Source organism: Megalobrama amblycephala, linkage group LG21 (assembly GCF_018812025.1).
Source record: "Megalobrama amblycephala isolate DHTTF-2021 linkage group LG21, ASM1881202v1, whole genome shotgun sequence".
NCBI lineage: Eukaryota > Metazoa > Chordata > Actinopteri > Cypriniformes > Xenocyprididae > Megalobrama > Megalobrama amblycephala.
Window position 1 is genome coordinate 24,501,302 of NC_063064.1, and position 18,282 is coordinate 24,519,583.

The 18,282-nt window shown below is 37.2% G+C and overlaps 1 long non-coding RNA gene across 8 annotated transcripts in view; it reads left to right on the forward strand.

The window, feature by feature from the left end:
- The window catches only part of LOC125256820, a 66,297-nt gene that overhangs the window by 34,134 nt on the left and 13,881 nt on the right, over positions 1–18,282 (forward strand). For 6 of the 8 annotated variants that reach the window (XR_007182192.1, XR_007182195.1, XR_007182191.1 and 3 more), the window contains 8 exons: positions 836–940; positions 1,033–1,094; positions 7,688–7,936; positions 9,206–9,294; positions 11,655–11,725; positions 11,837–12,154; positions 13,286–13,349; positions 14,475–14,615. This is a non-coding gene — a long non-coding RNA (uncharacterized LOC125256820). The remainder of the gene's footprint in view (positions 1–835; positions 941–1,032; positions 1,095–7,687; positions 7,937–9,205; positions 9,295–11,654; positions 11,726–11,836; positions 12,155–13,285; positions 13,350–14,474; positions 14,616–18,282) is intronic. The other 2 variants (XR_007182198.1, XR_007182197.1) reach the window with 2 other exon arrangements.

The window sequence follows — 18,282 nt, forward strand, 5'->3', positions numbered from 1 at the left end:
TTGCCGAGAGCAGCTGTGTGTGTGTGTGCTTTCAGTGATTTGGAAGAGGCATGGCTTTTTGCAGGAGGGTGGGATCGTATGCTTTCAATGCTAGCAGGCTAACGTTAGCATTTCCCACCATACTGCACATTTAAAGAGTAATGTGCTGAGAGGTTAATTTTGGTTGAGTGGGGTCAAAAACTAAACAGCAGTATCATTTGGCTGAATGTGTATGCATGACAGTGTGTGAGAAAGTAAAAGGGAAAGTTACAAAGGATGTGTGTAAGGTTGTGAATATGAAAAACGGAAAGTGGCTAGTATAGCTGTCATATTAGCACTGGTTCTGTGGATGTGGGCGCACTGCTCTTATATTAAACTGTCACAACCAGAAAGAATGTCTGGCCGTCTGGGCCACAGTGAGAACAGTCGTCTGGCCCAAGGACATGTGCTGACATCAACTCCCATGAATATTCTACTCTGAAATGTAACCTATAATTGTCTGGTGGGGTGTGTGTGTCTGTGTGTGTCTCAAAGCAGATGGGAGTGAAGCAAATTTATCTTCTCTTACACTGGCCTATAGTGCGTAATATTAGATATTTAGACTCACACGTATTATCTAAGCTCTATTTTATAGATACAATACAATATATAACTTGACAAACATGATTTATAGTAAGTGTAAGTTTATTTCAGCGTGCATATTTGCGCTTATTCAATTTGAATACACTACGTTATGTAGTACACTTTTAATATAAAACCCCTCCTCATATGAAGTAGCGTAAATGTCAAACATTTGATGTGCATTTTATTTCTCTTTTCAGCTTGTGAAAATCTCTATTTGTTTTAACCCCTACAGACCCTGAACTTTTGAAAGCTTCTTTTTCATTCCCAAATGTCCCGCCCACTTCAAGAGTACCGTGTGCTCTGATTGGACCACAGAGATGCTGAGGATGATTAGGAGGTTTGCTGTCTGTCTCTCTTTCTCTGAACTGCATCTGCTACAGCTGTATTACATTAACCATGTCAGATTCGCTTTTATTAAATTCAAATTAGATTCCTGGAGCTTTGCAGCTGCTGCATCTGTGCTGAAGGAATATTGAGCTTCCTGATACACGGTATGTATTGTTCTTTTGGCAATCGTTTTAAACACTTGCTGTGTAGAGGAATGTAAACATCTTTTCTTGATACCAATTCATGTTAAATAGTAAATACAGTACCGTGGGGTAACATTTTTTTTTTTTTTTTAAAGAAATTATTTTTACATTTATTCAGCAAGGATACATTAAATTGTTTAAAAGCAGTAAAAACGTTTATAATGTCACAAAAGATTTTGATTTCAAATTCTGTTTTTTTTTTAAATGTCTATTCATCAGAAGATCCTGAAAAACATGTATCACAAAAATATTAAGCATCACAACTGTTTTCAACATTGATAATAATAAGAAATGTTTCTTGAGCACCAAATTAGCATATTAGAATGATTTCTGAAGGGTCATGTGACACTAAAGACTGGAGTAATGGCTGCTGAAAATTCAGCTTTGCCATCAAAGGAATAAATTGCATTTTGAAGTATATAAAAATAGAAAACAGTTGTTTTAAATTGTAATAATATTTTACAATAGTATTGTTTTACTATATTTTAATCAAATGAATGCAGCCTTGGTGAGCATAAGCGACTTCTTTGAAAAACATAAAAAAAAAATATCGACCCCAAATTTTTTAAATGGTAGTGTATGAATCTTTTTACTGATATTAGCCATCTCATCTGTTGTCTTTATTTTTGCAAGTCTTATATGTTGCCCTAACCAGGTATGAGATGGCAAGTTTTCAGCAGTATGAAATATGTCTGCTGATACTGAAAAATGAAATGAAAATGTTGTGCAACTTTAGACAATGCTGTTTAATATACTGATATGTGGAGTGGGATTTTGATGAGACCAATGAGATTTCACTGTTGGCAGATTTTCTTGCTCCTAATTAAAAACAACAACAACAACAAAACAGAGCCTTTACAGAAATAGCCACATCCACCTAACCACCAGTGTTGGGTAAGTTACTCAAACAAAGTAATCCACTACAAATTACAAATTACTACATTAAAATTGTAATTTGATTACATTACTGATTACTGCATGTAAAAAGTAATCAGATTACTAATTACTTTACATTCAAGTTACTTTGAAACCTACAAAAATACGCAACAAACTGAAACTCATAGTTCTTTCTGTAATTTAATATTGACTGAAAAATATTACAGAAGTATGAAAACAGCAACTTGACTTAAAAATATTCGTTAATCATCTATAGGTAGCTTATTCATTCAAATGCAATCATAACAGTCGCCTGAGGGCGCTCAACGACCACGTCATCTGTGAGCGTGAGATTATAACATAATAAAAATAACTTATAAATATATTAAATATAAACTAATAAATATATGAAATATTGTACACTTGTTAATGCTTATTTTTGTTTACCGTTTTTTTAAATAGTATTTAATGATTATGAACACATATTAAACATGACAAACCATTCAATCGATTAAACTACAAAGCTGGCAGGTATAATTACAAAATAAAGTCATTAAGATTATTATTAATATTATTTTATAAAATAACATGTAGGATAAAAGTAGGCCTAGTTTTATCACGTGTTGAGCCGTTTCTGTGACAGCTCCAGCTCTCCGACGCACAGTTATAGTCTACATCAGCCTCCGAATTTACTCACTTCATTTCATTCACTCTTTGCAGATATAGTGCACTCAGATGACATACACTATATAGGGATTAGTGAATCAGTAAACGAGTGAGCGGTTTCGGACAGAGCTTAAACATTCCTTGCTGTGTGTAGCATGTATGTGTGTGGTATCTTAACTGTGTTTATGTTTGTATGTAACTGCATTAAAGACAGGGAAAAAATGCTGAAAACATTTAGAATAACATTTGCAAACAGTATTGTTCAGAAGTTACCTTCTCTCCCGATCCTGAACAAATCGCCTAAAAATCCAATCTAGCTTGTTTAGGAGGTTGGACCGCGCTCGTCTTGGGAGCGGGTATTCTCCTCCACGCGTTCTCCGGTGATTCATAATGACGCATCCGCGCCAAACGTCATTTCTTTAGAAATGCACTTTACCTATCTTTTTTTTCTTGTAACGCAAGTAACGTAATTTTATTGACATCAGTAACTGTAATCAAATTACATAAATTTAAAATGTAATGCGTTACACTACTGCGTTATCAGGAAAAGTAATTAGACTACAGTAACTATAATATAGTACTATGTAACGCGTTATACCCAACTCTGCTAACCACAAACATACATCAAGCTCCACCTCCATGTAAATATAAACGCCCACTTCACCCGTCACATTCAGACTATATAGGCATGATGGTTCCTTCAAAACCTCTTATACCCATTCCATATCATATAATTTCAGTAATGCCCTATAATGCCTAATGCCCTAAGAAAGTGCTATTTAGTAATCAACATCTATCTGAGTGGCTTTGGTTAGTGAGAGGTCTGTCATGTTGTGATTTGTTGTTCTTTACTTTTCTGTCGAGCTCCATTAAGACTCTTAACCTCAGTAGCTGTTCGTTTTGGGGCCGTCTTTTCATTTCTTTTCATTTCCATGGTTTGATGTCTTGCTCTTAACAGATGCTCACTTGATCAAACAGGAGTCGTATACAGATGGTATGTACAAATAATGTTAATGCCAGACAGGCAACTCTAGAATAAAAGCATTCAGAAGATCAAAAGAGTTTCATATTAATATTTAGGAACACCATTTACAGTGAACTTTTGTTACAATGAAGTCACAATGAAATGAAAGTAGGTGTTTTCTTCTGTACTGTGACATACATCTGAGTGAAATGAATGACAAAAAGGTTCTACACCAATCATTACAATATGACCACCTTCTTAATATTGTGTTGGTCCCACTTTTGCTGCTAAAACAGCCTTGACCCATCAAGGCATGGACTCCACTAGACCCCTGATGGTGTGCTGTGGTATCTGGCACCAAGATGTTAGCAGAAGGTCCTTTAAGTCCTGTAAGTTGTTAGGTAGGGCCTCCATGGATTGGACTTGTTTGTTCACATCCCACAGATGCTCTATTGGATTGAGATCTGGGGAATTTGGAGGCCAAGTCGACACCTCAAACGTGTTGGTCTGCAACAATATAGAACCTTATAGAAAACCTTTTTTTGGCATAAATGGTTCTTAAAAATTGAGTCAAGAACCCTAGAGTTCTATATAGAACCTTTTCTTCTAAGAGTGACTTGGTTCTATCCCTCGGTTGTTGATTGGATAGAGGCAGATCTGATTGCTAGTTTGCAGTCATTTGTAAGCAAAGGAGCGAACTGAATGGTTAGAGAAGTGTGGCAAAAAAGTTGACATTTTGATTAAAAATGATGAGGTCAAAACAAATTTTAAAACTGAAACATGCATGAATGAATTGTTCACAATAAGGTCAATAACATGCATTTAAAAAATAGACAGATTTTCATTTCATGCTTAAATGCATAGAATTACTTTTGGTAGTTCCAACACAACTAGACACCCATTACTGAATTCATATGCAAAAATAGTCGTATTATTTAATTCCTCTTTCGTGATTATGAAAACTGACATACGGTAGTGGCAGAGTTTCAGTCAAATCCCCTACGCCTCTTTATGTAATTTAATTTGCGTCCCTCTTTTTTTCCTCACAATAGACAATTACAGTAGACATTGCACAAAGCAGCTCAGGAGAAATTAACAGCTTGACAGAAATTAAGTGTGAAATTGCTTCAGCAACAGGTACATGATAAGGTTATAATTGTTTGCCAATGAATACCAAAGCCATTTCCCCCCAAAGAGGATTGTTTTTTTTTTTTTTTTAGTAAAAGGCAGTATGAGAGTTTAGGACAAAAGAACAGGCAGAACGAGAGCCTGCAGTGGTCAATGTGCCCACTGTCGTCCCCGTGGCCAACTGGTACAGTGCCAGCCTAAACGCATTCGGATTTGTTGTTGCCCTTTCGTTTGCCCTCTGACCTCTGGAGTGCAGTGAGGCTAACTGCTTCTGAAGTCAGGGTCAGAGTTCAGTCTGCTCAGCAGATGTCTCCGAGAGTTTAGGCAGGCGTGAGGGATGATTTGCATGTTTTTCAGGATGCAGAGTCCCTAGTAGGAAATGGCTGACATTCTTCCTAGATTTTTCACTTTGGCCTTGAGATAGCTTGTCCGGCTGAGTCTGTTTCAAACACACAGACACAGTTACTCTTATAGTAGGTGCAGACATGTGAAAAACACTGTTGAGGAAAGTGGTTGGAGAGGCAATACTCCGAGAGGCAGTTGAACTGAAGAGTCATGGTGGGTTCATTTAGCTTCCTGCTGATGGGAGACCCCCCCTGCCCTGTCAGAGATCGAGGGAGAGCTATTTAGGATTCTAAAGGGCAGTTAAATGATGGCCTGGCTGTGCTAACTGTATAAATTTGTACCATTTTCATCAATTATTAAAGCTCCCCATGGACCGCTAACACCAAGTGGATTTATCATGCTTTGGAACACGCTTGACACTGCTTCTCATTCAATAGCCCCCACTTTCTTAAAGAGATAGTTCACTTATAGATGAAAATGCTGTCATCATTTATTTACCCTCATGTTGTTCAAGTCCAGTTTGACTTTCTTTCTGCCGTAGAACACAAGAGGAGATGTTTTGAAGACTCTGCTGATGACATTTTTCCATACATTTACAATGGATGGGGACATAATGTTTCAAGGTTTAAAAAGGACACCAATGCAGTCCAGGGGTTTTGAAACTTAGGTTCAAAGAAAGTCCGATAGACCAAAGAATAATACATTTGATTATTCATTTTATTTTTAATAATATTATTTCAGTTTGTTAAAATATCATAATTTACCAGATAAATTACATCTGAAATATTTCTCTTATATTCTAAAATGTTAAAATTGTTAAAAAAAAAAAAACTTCAGTACATAAATATTTTCCAGACAATATTTCAATATATTTTACTTTAGTACAATGACATATAAAAGCTTTTTATAATTTTTTTTAAACATAACATATAAACATAATTTTTTACACCTTTTTAACATATCTTTATAATATCATGCTTACTGGGATTTTTCACAAAGGATCATCATATTTGGGGAGTTTTGGCATCAAAAAGTTTGAAAACCCCTGGTCAATTTGAATCGCACACTATATTCAAAGTGTGAGGGGAAAAAATGCAGCTAGTATTATTCCCGATATATGCTTTTATTTGATGATCTTAGGTTTTCATGACAATGTTAGTTTTCACATGTTGTATGTTTAATACCTTTTTACATTAACCTGTTAGCCTGAACTAAAACAGATATAGTTCATGAACCCTTTGCCCTCAAGCTGCCAGTATGAATTGAAAACACAGTACATCAGAGTATCCAGTGCTCATAATGATTACATTGCCGCATTTTGGGTAAAAATAAAAAAAAAGTACTCTTCAGCAGGGGTTAAATTGGGATTTGTTATGTGGGGGAGTTCTGTGGTTTCAGGCTTTCGAGGAGTGCACATGTGTATGCAAAGCCTATACAATCTTATCAATTGACAAACTGTAAAAAATAAGTCGACAGAGCCCTTTGCTATGAACACTAAAATGCAGATCAAAATCATTCTAGATGCTGGCAGTGTGCAAAGCTACATCTGATAACAATAAAATCTTTCTGTAGGCCTAAAGGAGAGCATATCAATACAAAATACAGGGTTCGACATTAAGCCTTTTCATGTGCTTGTCCTTTGGACAAGTAAATTGGTCACTTGTCCGAGCAAAAAAGATGCTTGTCTGGAATTTGTTTTTTATCAGGACAAGTAAAACTCTCTTTCTCTTTCCCCTTCAAAAAAATAAGCGTTAATGTAGAGCCCTGATAAGCCAATGTGCCCTGGACCAATTTAACCCCTGCTCCTTTGTACAGAAATTTTACATAAAAATATGAGAATCCATCAATATTTCTCCAAATGTGCATGCTTTTGAACTAAAAGCCCTGATGGATGTTGTTTTGTCAAGCATTTTTCATGACGATCATACAGGAGTTTTTTCTCAACAAATGTGGCTGACGCTCATATTTCAAACAAAAGGTATCGACTCAGTTTTTCATATTCATAACTCCTGACACATATTAACAAATTACAGTCACTATAAGATTTTGAGAGTAAAACAGAGGTCAAAAATTGAAACTTGAGTCTTAGATCTTTTTAATGATGTGTACTTTGTCAACTAATTACATCTAACAGTAACTTTGAGCTAATTTAAACAAAGAACGCTTCAGTGCGTCGACATCCTCGTGAAGGTTAACAGTTTAATTAATGTTTATAGATTTTTCAAAATGTTGAGAATTTGGAAAAGTTTTTTTGTTTCATCATTTATGTCACAAAAAGTTATTTTTGGCCATTTAAGTCAGACTTAATTGGACTAAAATATGACATGACAGGAAATATTGACTAAATTTGAAGCACATTTTCATCAGAAGACATTAAATTATGTAAAAATCAACACTTTTCCTGTCCCACCAAGCCAGCTATATTAAATCCCCCGTCATTCGACTAACAAGATGAATCCATTGACAGGACACTAATGAAGTGATAGCAATTCTTGAATGAAGACAGCTTAATTATCCACCAGTCCTTACTTTTTACCCCTGTATCAGGCTAGCGCTAACCCTCTCTCTCGTTAAGAGTCTTTCTTTCAGGGAATTGATCCAGAGTGTGAGCTTCTTGAGATGCCACAGCACAAGATTAATTTGCAAGGAGTTCCAGGATCTCACTTTCCGAGCAGGAAGTGTCCTGCAGATGGGCTCCACGCAGCTCTGACGGCTTAGTTGCACCACCTCCCCGCTGTGCGACATGATGCTACCTGCGACTGGCTCTCCGAGGACTTTGGGAGGTTGTTGGATATGTCAGCCCCCGCTGAGCCGACAGGTGCAGGTGTGTTCCATCTTGGTGATAATGACGAGGGTGGGGATTTTGACAGCTGGACCCTCGGACATCTTCCAGACGGGCATATCGGCACACCTGTAGAGTCCGAAAGCGTTCTGGAAAGATGTGTGTGTGCGTGTCCGCACAGCGCTTCTCCTCTATCTGCTTTCCGTAGGGAACTTTCACCCAAAACATACTAATTAATTTCTTTGTTTTACTAATTAACGGCTTCTTGGCCCACGTTAGCATGTATGCTAATCTGTGGCTCAGAGCAACTTGATGACTCGGGACGCGATTAATGGCTGCCTGTCAGGTCTGTCCCTAATAGGGACTTTAGCAGTGCTCTGTGTAGTATTAATAAATTACATTAGACTTATATTTCATCTATTCTTACAGGGATTGTACCTTCTGAATTATAGAAGAGCATCATAAGGGGAAGTAACAACCTCGTGCTGTAAAAACGAACATAATAAAGAACAAAAGGCCAGTATAAGCACTCCTTCAGACTGACATTAGATCTTAATTTAGGTCGCAATATAAAGTGATGTAGGCAAATCTACAGGGTCCAAATACACAGTTTCGTGGCCCCATTAGTGATAAGTGCTCATGTTCTGCTGATAGATGCTTGTGTATTAGACTCCACTCCGACTCTCATGGGAAGTATGAATGATTCACAGCGAACAGTGGCTTTTGTATGTAAAAGTAGACCCTGAATGAAAAGACACGCTCTTGCTCTTGCTGTGCTGACATAGATTCCATTAAACATGCTTAATATTTTAACAGACAGATAATACTCGGAATATATGTTACGTTCTTGGGCATGTCATGATAATTCATCTCAGTATGCCCACGCTATCCGTTTGAAATCGAAAAACAGCTGTGATGCGGCATAAAGGTGAAAAATGACTGTGAATTGCATGTATACGGAGGGAGATATTGTTTGTTCTGAAGTTAAGTCAATAATTCACCCATGCAGATCCTGTGTTAGGAGATATTACTGAGACTGCAATATGTTGTTCATTCCATATGTTTGATATGGCCGGGCGAGCAATACAGTTGACAGCGTAGATAAAAAGTATTGCTTTTCTCTGGAAAAATACCGTATAACATGTCGGCTTCTTCCGTTTTTGTCCTGTAGTTTTCCCTTCGAGGGACTGGGGGGCTTTTCTGTAATGTGATAACAATCAAACTGATGAAATAGAAAAGCTGTTTGAGTCATTTGGGGGAAACACACACACAAATTGTTTTCTTTTCCTTTTCCCTTTCTTTCAATTTCAGACAAATCTGCTGTGGATTAGGTGATACATCGGATGAAGGCGCGCTTAACCAAGCATCTGTCCCGCGAAGAATGTGTTGAAAGAAAGAAGGTTTGTCATTATTTATTTGGATCAGTCACAGTGGTGTTTGTGGAATGGGACTCTATCCGGAAGCATTGATACACAAACGCACTTTCACATCTCCTGAAATGTTCTCTATTAACCTGCTTCACAGTTTCTGGCATGTTTTCCTATATTTACCTGATTGGACCGCTGTTGTGTATAACAGCTCTTGAGAGGCCAATTGCTATACTGGAATTATTCCAGGTTTGTTTTTTTTAAGGATTCAACAATCTTTAGATGCTTCTCTGAGCCTCATATTAGAGTTGCTGGAGGTGCGCAATTTGAAAAGCAAAAAAAAACACACACACACACAAGGCGGCGACTATGATTTTGCCAAGTAGGACGTGTTTCTGGTTTCTTGGGTCCATAGAGGCACAAGATTCCTATTCACCAATCAGATTTTAGGTTAAGTCAAGGGGGTTGAACAGCATTCAGTAACATTTTATAATACATTAATTAATCATATATCTCAAAGACACATAAAATGACACTTCAGCATTTAATCTCATGATCCAGTCCCATGCAAAACATCTCCGGAACTAGATATCCACTGCCCCGTTTCAGTAAATGCAACAAAATATTGTCATATAACACAAATTGATTAGATAAACTGTCATTTAGCACATTTAAGTAGATTAAACCTAATAAAATTGAGTTGAGGAATAATGTTGCTTTAGCTCATTTTAATCAAGTAAATTGAATAAGTAGCAGATATTTGATTGTATGTATTACTAACCTAGATTAATATAAATGCTGTAAAAAAGTGTTTATTGATTAGTTTGTGATATCTAATGCATTAGCTAATGTTAACCTATTGTTACGTTACCCCAAATTTGTATAATTTCCCCCTCATTTTAGCATTAGTTAATTGGTTTATGTCTAGAATATTGACAGATTTTTGTTCCAGAACCAACAAAAGATGCAGAAACATTTATATCACCAAGAAATAAATATATTTCAGAATGTGTGTGAATTATACATGCACAAGCACATAAATCTACATACAAACTCCCACCTGATGTCCTTCTCCTGCATTGCTCTCCATAACCTGAATAAATGCTCAGTATCTACCCGCTTTAGGTGATGTATGTTCTTTTCTTGCATAACTATTTGTGTTTATTCAAATGCGACATGCACTAACTTTGCATATGCATGCAGATATATCATAAAATACTATTTGAAACAAACTATATTGCCAAGGACAGAGTGAAAGATATGCAGTTATTCCAGAAGCCCCTGGAGCTCTCGGACCCCAGGTTAATTCAGGTTCTGTTTAGAGACTTCTGTTATATGAGTTCTGATGGGTCACCTTGGTACTTTCCGGTCCAATGTGTCCACCCACCATTTCACACCGTCCCATGGGAAGAGGCATGGATCAGCTGACAGATAATATTGTTTTTCCACCTTAAAAGCACCTTCCTATGGTAATTGCTCATTCTGGATTTGAATTTCAGCAGGAAAATATGCCTAAAAAGGCCTTTGCTATTAAGAATAGAGGTGTAATTTTGCAATACTAGTGTTTTGTCTTGTGGTGTATGTGATATGTGACACTGTCACAATGATGCAACGTAGGAAATCCAAAATAATTACAGTGCCTTTGTTCAGTAAAGTTTATTTTTGGATGTTCATTAGGACTTGTTGCCATTACTCTAAATTACAATGAAAAGTTAGAGACTAATTTGGACGGCTTGTAGAATTGTGTGTGGTTAGTTAGAGGATTGGTTACAAACATAACCTCAGTAAACCATTGCAATTTTTTTGAAGTGCATTTACATGAACATGTTTGAATTTCAGTCAAACTAAGGCAATAATTTTATTTATTTATTTTAGTTTAATTTGTAGATCAAACAATTGAGCATGACACTAGCAATGCCAAGGTCATGAGTCTGATTCCCAGAGAATGCATGAATACATTTAATGTAATGTACTGTAAGTCACTTTCGAATAAAGCATCTCTAAATGTGTACGTGTAAATGTAAAATGGCATGTAAACAATTTAGTCTGGTTGAAAATGTACCAATCCAGGTTTTGTCGAATTAACACACCTAAATATTGTGATTGTAGCTCAGCCTTGTCCAGAATTAATTCACATGAATCTGACTACAATTGGCCTCGACACTGTACGCTTGCTCCGAAAGACAGAAGTGACGTGCCACAATTTTTCAATTACGCTTTTTATTGTGTATACTTGGAGCCATTGTTGCTAGACTACGCAAAAGCTCACAATAGCTTGATTATACTGTGCATTTCTGATGCAACGGGAGTATATCTAAATAGATTTTTTTTACAATTATTTAACCACAGCATTTGCAATAATCCAGTGCTGAATGCATTTTTCTCACCATCAGTGTAACCGCCAGCTGAGGTTCTAAGGTGAAAACTCATGAATACAAACATCAGTCTTCTCCTTTTCTTTCAGGTAATACTTCATTTCAAGTCACTCTTTCTTTTCCTGACTCTCTATCTCACACACTTTTTTTTCATGCTCTTCTAGCAAAACCGGTGAAGTAAATGTAATGGACTTTGGCAGGGTTGTGTTGTCAGATCCCAGAGCTCCAAACAGTAGAAGGGGCAGCCAGAGGGGACGTGACCAGTGGGAGAGAGGTCTGGCTGGGTTAGCTGAACTATGCTTTGGCCTCCTTCAGCTGATGGAGCGGTTTCTTCCAGGTGCCACCAGTGGAGACTCGAGCCCTTCGGACATCTTCGACAAGGATTTTCTAGAATGATGCAGGAGTAGAAATAGCCAGGTGTGAGCAGAGAGAGGAAGCAGTCTGTATTTAACCAGCACCACTCCTCTGAATTCATCTAATGCTGCTGGGCCCAGAGAACTGCTCAGAATCACAACAAGGTATTGATCTATATTTCTCTCCAATTTATTTTGCTAGGCAGTTGTGGAGGTGAGAGGTGCTTCCGCTAGCTTTAGCTAACATCGAAATTCTTTCTCTTGATGTGCAAGGAAACCTGATGAGGTTTAAAAACAGATTGCAGTAAAACTAGTGAACAGTATTCTGTCTTAGTGCTTAATCTAAGTAATGAATACAGCATCATCCAAAAGATGATGAATAACAAAATACATAAAATGGAAATGCTATAGTATTAGCTTTGTAGGTGTTCAGTGGTCAACAAAGAAATCCCCAGCTAACCAGGAACGTTCTCAGAACTCTAGCTAACGTTCTTTCAAAATTATGAACAAATATTCTTCTAGTAATGTTAATAGAATGTTTGGTCAAAGTTATCTGTGTAAAACTTGTGTGATACAGTAATAAGTTTACCTCACTGGGCCCTCAGAAGATTTAGGTTTCGCAGGAGGCAGAAAACACGCACACTAGAACTTTGGAAAAGAATGAATTTATAGATTTACGTATAGGGAAATAGAGCTACAATGTACCAAAATACAACTAAATAAAACTTAATAGCAATATCTAAATCTTGAATAATTCAATCCTTCAACAGCAGAAAATTGAGGAAAAAGAAAAGTTTATAAATCTCAGAAAATACAAAACATATTGAAATGAATGTTTAGAAATTCCCTTCTTGAAAACCAGTTTTTCTTTCTTATCTCACCAGAATTATATTTGTGTTTTCCCACACACTTACTTATTTGTTATTTGGATATTCTTAATTTGTACGTGTTTTCCCTCTAATTAGGTAATAATTAGTCTTTTTTCTAGGGCTGCACGATATATCGCATGAGATTGTCATGCGCATTTCGTCAGTAAAGCCGGTTCCCTGATTACCGCTAAATCGCCATCACAAAGCCACGCAATATCGCGTTCATTATCGAAGGCGATTCATCTGCGATATGAACGCGATATTGCGTGGCTTTTCAGTGATCTACGGCTCTGTCTATTAAATGCCGCTCCATTTGAAAGCAGGTGATGGCGATTTAGCGGTAATCAGGGAACCGGCTTTACTGACGAAATGCACGTGACAATCTCATGCGATATATCGTGCAGCCCTACTTTTTTCCCCCTTGCAGGTTACATCAAATTAACTGCCCTTTTGAACAGCTCAACCTTTTACGGTGGCACTGAAATTATCAGGTAAATACCACACTCAAAAAAAAAAAAAGGAAAAAATAAATTTGCTCAAATCTCAAACATCATCAAAACATATCGTATGAACTGTAAATACAAATATAAATGTCCATATGATGTCAGTGAACTCAAGTCTTTATGAAACCGTAGGAACCAAAAAACAACGTCTCTTTTGAACTGTTTTTGGCGCTCAGTTCGATCAGTAAACAACAATTAAACGTTTTGGTCCGCTCAGTTTGAAGTGCAGTGCGTGCAAAAAACTCGAAAAATATAAATCCAACCAGTTTTCCGATGTAAATCTAAGAAATTTGAAATTGAATCCGTTATGCTCTTTGGGTGGCCCGCGTCCTGCGTCAGTGATTCGATAACTCGAACACAGTCCTTTATAGCACCAAAAAAAAAAAAAAAAAACGGCCTGCACATAGATGGACAGCAGACTTAATTCACTCACATTAAATCATGAACTCAAAATGAATTTTGAGTCCGTATTGTTCACTTAACAACTTATCAGAGCATACAATCAGTTGTTAACCTCATAAACATCATCACAAACATAAATCATGAAACTTTACAGAACAAAATACATTCATTACCTCATATTATACAGTAAATTAGTTCAAATAACACAACTGTTTTTGATTACTGCACTCACCAATTCCCTGGTAAACACTCAGGTTATGTTGTTTCCTCCGTGTGACGCAGCTGTTATTATGTTGATCGATCCGATCTCAAAGTTTCTAAACTTTGGCCTGTGGAGTGTGGAAAGTTACTGGAGCGTGCAGCCGCACTTGTCTCTCACAAGGAACGTCATGGCAGTGATTGACAAGCCAGAGGGCCAATCGTTTACGCGATGATTGCGTAAACGATTGGCTGATGTTTTTAAGGCCCTACCTCGTGCACAGATGATGTATATTAATATTATTCCTTTCAGTGCACCTAATAAATAGTCTTTTATCAGTTAGTAAAGACAGTTTCAAGTAATATTGCAAAAATGTATAAAACAAAACATCCTCTTTAGCACCTTTAAGAGTGTAAATCTTACTCCAAACAATTACATCCATAATGTTGTCCTTAACAACTCAAATCTCGTTTTAACTAATATTTTCTCGATATTCCTATTTTGTTTTCTAGGTTTCTCTGCAGAAACTCATCATTCTCACAAGTTCAACCAAATCGCCTTCATCTCCGTCTAACTGGTGGGCGGAGTTACCATCACTGAATCAAGCTAATTGGTTGATCTACATCTGCAGTGAAATTCCATTATTTCATTGGGTAAGTTTTTCTGCAGTATGTTTTAATTATATTCCAATTAATATAATTTAAATATTATTGTGTTTCAAAGAAATTAAACAATTTCATAAACTAAAAATTTAAAAATTTAATAAAATAATAGTTTTGTTGGTTATATTCTTGGATCTGTAGTTGATAAATTTGGCCCTAATTTGGCCCTGGGCTACACCTGGTCTTTTATAATGTTCTCAAAATGTTAGCACAAAAACATTATTTATACATCATTCAGCTCATTCAGCTTGGGCTATCACCCTATAGCCCAAGACTGGTTGCCCACTGAAGCTAAGCAGGGTTGAGCCTGGTCAGTACATAGATGGGAGACCTCCTGGGAAAACGAGGTTGCTGCTGGAAGAGGTGTTATTGAGGCCAGTAGGGGGTGCTTACCCTGTGGTCTGTGTGGGTCCTAATGCTCCAGTATAGTGAAGGGGAGACTATACAGTCAAAAAGCACTGTCCTTCAGATGAGATGTTAAACCGAGGTCCTGAGTCTCTGTGGTCTTTAAAAATCCCAGGATGTCCTTCAAAAAAAAAAAAAGAGTAGGGGTGTAACCTCAACATCCTGGCCAAATTTGCCCATTGGCCTCTTTCCATGATCACGGCCTCCTAATCATCACCATATATACTGATTGTCTTCATCACTCTGTCTCCTCTCCAATATGGCTGCCATTGTATCATCCAGGTGGGTGCTGCACATTGGTTGCGGTTGAGGAGATTCCATGCCATATGTAAAGCGTTTTAAGCACTATAAACGTAACAAATTCTTATTAATTATTGTTATTCATGGAACATTTTTTAAATATTGTAGTTGGACGTGTGTAACGTTCTTTTTAAATATTACTACTTGTTTCAGAATGTTCAGAATGTTTTAGAACTTTCAAAAGTAATGTTCCCATAATGTTTCCAGAATGATAAAATAGAATGCACTTCGTTCACATAGCCAAGAAAAATGTTTGTAAAAATGATTTGAACATTCAGGGAATATTTTTTCCATAACAAAATTAAAGAGGATAAACAATTCTACATAATGCTATGTGTTTATCAATAGAAACAATCATTTACCAAGCAAACGTTTGCCAAAAGGGTTGTAGTATAATGTAATGTAGTAACTATGCATTTCATTTGCTTAAAAATTAATGTTCATTAGTAACTACATACTGTTGCTGAGCTTTCAAATTGGAAGCTTTCAAATGGAAGTTTGCCCAGAATGGGATTGAGACATGCCGTGGGCCAAATTTAAACCCACATCTCCAGCATGAACATTGTAGCTCGATAGGTATGGAGCATGTGTGCTAACCGCTTGGCGGACAATAGGTCTCCTTGTCCCATTGGCATAGCACTGTTGAATGTGTACGAATGGTTTTGTCACACAGTATGTTTACACACTTTGCCCCAGATTTGCATTGGGATGTGTTTGTGTGTGTTCATGTGTGCTACAGGCATAGCTGAGTGGTAAATCTGAATGTGTCATACTAGCATGGAGCTCTGTGCATGTGTCTGTCTGTGTTATTGAGAAGTATGTCAGAAGGCCTTGTATATGTTCAGGCTGATCCATTCAACAGAGAGATTTACACTTCTGCCAGATGCTCTGTAGAGAGAGCCAGATGCTGTCTGAACAACCCGTCAATCTCTTTGCCAGCCATCACTCTCTCTGTTTCTGATTTTCTGGACACTTTCCTCTCTGTCTTTGTTTTTTCAGATCTTTCATTCTCTCATACTCATTTCCTCTTCCCTCAACAGGTGTTTTTATTTTATTTAAATCTTCTCTTTTACCTTGTATCATTTCCATAGCTTTCATCAGCAGTTTTTAATGAAGTGTGTAATTTTGATTTAATAATTAATTATTCAATAAATTCTAATATATATATAGAAAGCAGTATGACTAACAAATCAGTTGTTATCCATTGTGATGTGATCACATAAGAAACGCACACACACCCTCTCACACTGCAGCGAGTGAGGGGTTTACCTGCGACACAGCACTCAGGTTCAGCTTAATCAATGAGGCACTTTTTAATAAGTTTGAACAAGCCTTAGCAGCAACACAAATACACACACACACTTACATGCACCTGGTGGTATTTGAGCTCTCCATGATACTCTGGGAAAGACTGTGATCTTTGTAAACTCCTTTTCCTTTTGAAGTAATTGCGGGTTGATAAAGAAAAGAGACATTGATTTCTGGACGCAGAATTAGGATAATTGTGGTATGCGTAGAGACTTAATTGTGCAGCCATATGAGGGGGTTTATTATATAAGGACCACATGCAGATGCGTGTTGTATTTGTTTACTATAAACGTGAGGGGTTGTCCTGGGCACTGTTGCTATAATTGCCAATTTCCCAATTGATTAAATTCAAGGAAACAACCGTTTTCTTATCCTTTAAAAATAGCAGCAGCTGTTATACAACAATGCAGTTTTTTTTTTATAAGTATGTGCTTATATCTGAGATTTGATTTTTTTTTTTGCATGAAAGAATAATTTGTGAGTATATTCATAAAAACATAGTTCAGGCAGAAAAGCAAATATGGGCTGCATGTTTAAAAGTGGTTCAGGACAGTTGGTGAAGTCTCATGAATAGTAATTAGATGATGCACCTAACCATAACCATTTAGCTATTTGTGTGTGTGTGTGTGTGTGTGTGTGTGTGTGTGTGTGTGTGTGTGTGTGTGTGTGTGTGTGCGCGCTTAAACGGTATTCACGGCTCCAAACTGCTCTGAAACTGCGAGCCTGTATAATGCTGGCAGCGCTCATATCTATTTAATGAAATCATACCTTTTTGAAGTTTAATAATAGCTGTTTCACATTTTTCCATCCTAAATTTAAGACCTCTTAAAAGCTAATTAAGTCTTTTTATGACCTTACTTTTCATTAAAACGAGGGACCTTTTTATTCGCAGGCGTACTCCTAAATACATTTTGTAGTTTGCACATGAAACTCCAGATGGCACAGGCTAATAGGTGCTTAACTCAACCTGCTTGCAATCGCATCATTCTCTAGAGGGCACAGCTGATTGGTTGCTGCTGTATCAGTAACCAATGAGTTTGTGTGCTCAACCTTCAAATACTTGGTTAGCATTTGAATTAGCCATGCAGCGTGCTTTCAGAAACCCTCCACCTTCCCCAGCTCCACCTGTATCTGCGATGGGTAATTCATGTACATTATATTGTACAGCAGCAGCATGCCTTACTTGCTCACAGCACTGTGTCGTGTATGTATTGGCAGTAACTAGTCCTGTACTTGTTCTGCAGCAGCAATAACCAACAGCAGCAGCAGCAGCGTAGCAGATGTAATCCACCAAGACCAAAAATATCAACATTGTCATACCTATTACCATGCCAAACACTCAAGAGTTGTCATGACAGAACTAGTTTTAGTTGCAAATGTGACTGAAATGCTTGCCTCTTATGTATAGGTAAATTTTTTGCAAAAATGTAGGTAGAGGCATATTTTTCCAATGAGCCTTGGTTCTACGAAGGTCTATCAAGCATCATTTCCTTTCGCAAACCTGCTGTCTTCCTATTTTCCTCATTCTCCTATGTTTTGCCTTTCATTAGAATCTCTGGAGCATTCACTATTACTTTGAACAGACTCTCCCACTAACAACAGAGGTGGTGGTCCATTTACGCAAAGTGGATTTGTTATGATGCCC